Source organism: Aptenodytes forsteri, unplaced genomic scaffold (genome assembly GCF_000699145.1).
Source record: "Aptenodytes forsteri isolate BGI_AS27 unplaced genomic scaffold, ASM69914v1 Scaffold76, whole genome shotgun sequence".
Lineage (NCBI taxonomy): Eukaryota > Metazoa > Chordata > Aves > Sphenisciformes > Spheniscidae > Aptenodytes > Aptenodytes forsteri.
This window is the reverse complement of record NW_008794444.1, coordinates 436,989-442,941: the sequence shown is the minus strand read 5'-3', so window position 1 is coordinate 442,941 and position 5,953 is coordinate 436,989.

Sequence of the window (5,953 nt, the reverse complement as noted above, 5' to 3'; positions counted from 1 at the left end):
GCAGCCTCTTCCAATGTTTAACCACTCTTCCAGTAAAGAAATTTTTCCTCACATCCAATCTAAACCTCCCCTGGCACAACTTGAGGCCGTTTCCTCTCGTCCTATCGCTTGTTACTTGGGAGAAGAGACCGACCCCCACCTCGCTACAACCTCCTTTCAGGTATTTGTAGAGCGCGGTAAGGTCTCCCCTCAGCCTCCTTTTCTCCAGGCTAAAAGGCTTGACACACCACCCCAAAGCAAGCTAACCCTAAGCACTGTTCTGACATTAAACCCTCTGCTTCTCCATCATCTTAAATATAGTTGTTCAGATAATACCCAGAGAGACTTCAAAAACGCCGGCTTTCTTTTGCTTCTCAAAACTTGAGGTTAAACCAAACCCCTGAACCCACAGGTTTTAAAGGAGTGCAGTTTCGGTACTGCCACTCCATTACTCACAGTACAGCCCTCACTAAACTTAACACAGAGGGGCTGAAAGCCCCCAACCACAGGGACGAAGGGGGCCTTTGCCATGGGTAACACGTGGTATCGGGACGCGTGGGTGGGAGGTGGACTGCATTTTGGTGTGAAACAGCCATGCTCTCCATCCAGACACCACCAGTGTTTTCATTATTCCCCTTTAGGGCAGTACAGTCAACTTTTTGGATGGTTATGAGCAAAGAAATACACATTTTTGTGTTGGAAATATTCAAATTAATTAGGCTGAAATCCTACAGCAGGAACCAGGTCCAGCTGTTAATAGAACCCCAAGCAGTAGAAAGACTATGGGCTTTCTTCCTCTTTCTCCTTTCGGAGAGCGGATAAGTGGATCGCCTTGAATCCATGTGCTGGGAAAAGGTGAGGAGACACTCTGTGAGCTCCAGAAGCTACAGCAGATCTCTGAGCAATTGCTCTTTTGTTATGTCTAAAGCTGGCCCTAAGTATGCAACTATCTGATTTTGTGAGAAAAAATGGGTACGTGCCTCCGTGAGCCTGTACATAGGGATTAAGGAAGCTTAAAAGCGAGTACACAGACAAAGCCATCCAATGCCAGGGACACAAAAGACTGTTTATTTTATGACCAAGAAAGAATAATAATGCTTTGCTGTTGAAATATGCATAGGGTTCAGCCGAAATCCGAGTCTCTGCAGGGGTCCAGATAGGCATTTTGGCATTAAAGGGAACAGAATATTGGCTGGGCATGATGCCTCCTTGCCGTACCCATTTGGGCCTGCAGTGTTTATGCTGCAGGACACATTCTTTCATGTTTTCAATGTTTGCGAGCGCACTGCGGGGATTAATTCAACTGAGAGCTGCCGTATTTCAGGACTCGTACAGAAAAGTCATTTTCTTTATGAAAAATGTTCCCTTTTAACCCTCCGGGATAGTTCTGTAGCTGCCACCTCGAGGCACCAGCATGGCTTTCGCCACCGCTCCTTGCAGACGAGCGCACGGTGCTGCTCTGTGACAGTAACAGGTCTGCATGAGATTCGAAAAGATTTCTTGCTGCCAGTGGCTTGAATGCCAACAGGGTCTCGGGGGAAAAAAAAAAAAGAAAAAAAGAAAAGGACTGCATTAGCCAAAAGGAACTGTCTTATAAATTTGATATAAATGGGAGAGTTTTCACTGATTTAGATGGGTTAATTTCTCGTATTTTTATATCCTTATGCGACCTCTTCCTTGCTCGTCAGAGGATACCACCGCTTCCAAGAGTTGCAGGAACTGGCTGCATTCAGGGAATAATTTTTTATTGTGTTTGGGAGATCCTGCTTTTTACTCCCCTCGACCTTCTGCTTAGTAGCTGCCTTAATTGTCCTACCATCTCCTTAGACTGTGAATAATTATCTTCATTTATATTGTTTTCTTGAATGCATTTATAGTCTGATTCTTACGGGTTAGCATCACCATCTGTTTCTTCAACAGTTACATATTCGGGAGAGCGCGAGCGCTTTTCACATTATGCAAGCAGCTTCCTTGATTAAACCAGCACGGCGTGGACGGATTTTGTTATGAAACCCTGGCACATTTCTAAGTCTCTGGCTTCTATTATCAATAACTGCTAGGCTCTGGAAAGACCATCCATTAAATTAAGCCACTTTTAAGCTGCAGCTTGCATTTCAGAACTCATGTTAACTGTGGTTGATTAATGTAATTTAAGAAAAGATTTCCAATGGACTATCAAGACGGTGATGTGATTGGCAGTAAACTCCGATCTTTCCTAAGCCAGCGATAATACGTTTAGGAGGAAGCAATGGGCTATGTATTTCAAGTAGGGACTGTGATTTTTGTAAAACATATCTAAGTAATTATTTTTACCTGAAACATTGAATTTAAAACATAAGCATAGTCTTGTAAACATGTAATTATGGCACAGTAAGATATCATAAACAGGTGAGATTTGGGGATGAAACAGGTGATGAAAACATCATGCTTAGACTTAAATTAATCCTGTGTTATCTAAACTTTTACTCCAATTTTCAGACTTCAAGTATTTCAAAAGCAACAACATTAAGTATATTATATTATGCCTTTATAAGGCCCCTATCACAGAGATATTCAGGAGCATTTTACAGAATTTAGAAGAATGAAAATTCACATGTCAGCGAGAGCATATTCTCACCAGGCACAGTAACCACGCGGCTTTCCTCCTGCTGACCTTGAAAGAACCAGCGAGCGCAGACTACCAGCGCTCCAGGTAGTAGTAACTTGGGGAATTCTGGGATCATTTCCCCGACAGAAAGCCCAAACAGAGAAAAGCTTCTTGAATACAATTCCCAGCTCAGTCAGGCGTAATTCTAACTGAGCGTGTATTCTTGGTACACTGGGGTATTGCTCAAACATGGCAGAGTTACGGCTCTGTTGTGAGAATGACATTTAAACCTATTTTCGGGCATTGTTGTTGTCATATGCTTTAAAGTTCAACTGCATTTCCATGTTCTGGAAGGGCATAAAATACTAACCATAAAAAATAATTAAAAAACCCATTAAAAACATAAACCCACAAAATCATAAGGCAATTTGAACTCTGTGTCGGAGCCTTTAATTGCTACAGGCTTTTGTTTGTTTATTTTTTTCATGTGCCGGCATCCTCCGCTGCTGCCTTGGCAATGATTCCTCCTCCTCCAGAAGCCACTGGTTGTGTGCTGGTCCCGTCACTCTTTCTGCATCTCACATCACCACTACAGCCTTGTTCTTGCTCCTCAAGTTTTCCTCTCCAAGGAGAGGTAGCTGACAGGATGGGAAGCTGGCGATGGGTCGTATGAAGAGTGCATGGGCTCATATTGAGTCGTGGGACAGTATCTGAAGGAGAGATACAAGGGCTTTATGAGGGATGTAAGGGCTTTGCGAGGAGTCTCCCCGGAGTTTGTCACTGCAGAGTTCCCCTTCTTCACACCTTTCTTGCATTCACTCTGCGCTGCCCGGATTCCTCGCGTGTCCTTCAGATATAGACAGCCCTTCCAGGATGCCCCATCTGCTTCAGCTCCTCCAGTCTGCACTCCTGCTCCGCACACACATGGACCTTCTCTTCTCGGCCCTACACTCTTGACCTTACTTTGTGACCCAGGTGACTTTAGGGACACCAGAAGGGGGGAAGGCGACAAGGCTGTGACAGAAGCAGAAGAGAAAGCGGTTATGTAGAGCCGCTAGTCCCAACGATGGGCTAGTGCAGAGGTTTGCTCAGGCGACAGAGCAGATGGTGGCAGCGACAGCTTTTGGTGTCTCACATCACTCCCGCTCATCGTCCGACTCTCCCACACACCTCCACCTCCACAGATCTTAAACAGAAAGCGCGGATGTGGGACAAACAGCACTGCCGCAGAGGACGTGAAAAGCATAGCATCTACGAACTGCTACAGCGGCTCACAGCTCACGGAGTTCGGGTTCAGCGGCAACAGAGCACATCAGTGTCACGACAGCCTACCTTGAAAACCTCTTGCTTCATTAGCGCCCTTGTCCTCCTGCGCGTATGCACTCAGGCTCTTTGGCTTGCCTGGCTGGCAACGGGCAAATGTCTAGACCCAACTCACCAGTTAAGAGCTTTCTCAATATTTATTTTGCTTCCCTGAAGAAGAAATGGGTCCCGCGCACCGAGCTGATATAAATACTCCATGACAGATCTTTTGGGGACATGATCAGGGCCGTAGTTACACTCCTGGGCGTGCATAAAAAGTGCCTAAAGAGCAGCTGATTTTACAAGCGTGGTTACTGTGGGGGAAGGAGAAGGGGAAGGTTGGTAGGGGAAAGGAGGTGGTTGTTGGGAGTGGGATAAGCGTTACCTTAGGAATCTCTTTCCCAAGTGATCCCAAATTTTCATTACACTAGCCAACATCTGTTATAAACTCCCTTTTCCCAGCTAGGGGATCAAGTCACAGGGAGACACGTATCACAAACAATATTCATTAGAACACCTTTTATTGACTAAGCTCTTACTATTAGCAGTCCAGCTGTTATTATTAATAGCAGATAACTAATTACACACTTCACTCATGCACACATGCTCTCCCTCAGTTTTCCAGCCGGAACAACAGTTGGAAGGCCAACCCCAGCTGTTTATCCAGAAACAGAGGCTCGTACTGATGCGCCAATGGCTTCTAGGTGGGTGTTCACAAAGTCCCTCAAAGAGTGCCTTGTTTCATCAGGTGTCTAGATAATCCTGTTGTCTCTCTCAGCATAGAGCAGCCGCCACCTTTGTGGATGCAGAGTTAGGCAACCTATTGCTGATGCTGGGGGCCTTGCACAGATGCAGCAAACTTGGTGTTCCGAGTTTATTTCTGGCAGATTCAGCAGGATTGCTAGCCTGTGGGCTTCTCAATTCTCAGGGGACTTTCACGTGCTGCCTTTTGGCACGTACTTTTCCTCTCTTCACTCTTTCGGATAACTGTCTCTCCATCCACGTCCTGAGGTACTTATAGAACCCGTTCCCACAAACTCACGCTAAGGGGCTTTCATGGCATGGCTGTTACAGACCAGAAATGCCAAGACCATCTAAGCAAGGCTGCATATTTCAGACACTTTGACTAACTTACTTGTAAACAAGTGGTGACCGACCTCACCTGTAGCAGAGCTGACATTTAGCTATAACGCGGAGATGAAGATTATTTAGAAGTTAACATTTCCTAACCTTGATGGGGTTAAAACCTCAACACTGGGTCAAAGTCTTTCATTGTAATATGTGGGCACATACACACTTGCACACAAACACAGCTTTTTCTTTGCTCCAAAACTGACTAAGATCTTGGTTTTGACAGCCTGTTATTTCGTGAGGGTTTGAGATAACACAGCATTCCCACAAACTTTGCAAAATGTGTCCTGTGGTGTGGCTCTGTGATTGTCAAAGTCTGAACAGCAATAAATTCCCCCCTTCAAAAAAAAAGAGAAATAAAGGCAAAACCCAGCTGTAGTGGCACAACGATACGCTTTCATGAAAACGGCTAAAATTGAGCTGATTCAAATTACATTTTTGGCACTCGTGTCCCACCCACTGACTCCCACCATAGCTGATCTTCTACGGCCCATCTACCAGACACAGGCGACCCAGTCTGGAAAGCACGGGTTACCGTGCTGGGGTTTATTTACTATTCCTATCCTCACTGTATTTGCCAACTCCTATCTTCGCTCCTAACCACCACTCTCTTGGAACCATGAGGAGATGGGGCTTTTTTGCCTCCCCGAGACATTTTATTTCTGTTTGAGAGAGAGGATACTGTACCCCAAAGGTACCTACGCATTCAGCCTCGTAAATGGCTCTCGCGTTAAACGTCCTGGCAGCCAGAGCATGCACTGCAGGGCCCACGGTGGGTTTAAGCTTTCCCGTGGGCTTTGGGTCAGCTGTGGAAGGACACAAGGAAGAGTTCGATGCACGGCTGGATGGCGCAGACAGGCGATGCCTGGCCCCTCGGGAATGAGCTGCGTGGTATAAATTAACGCCCCCCTACAGCACGGCCGCTTCAGCGTGCCTTTCCGCTTGACCAGCTCC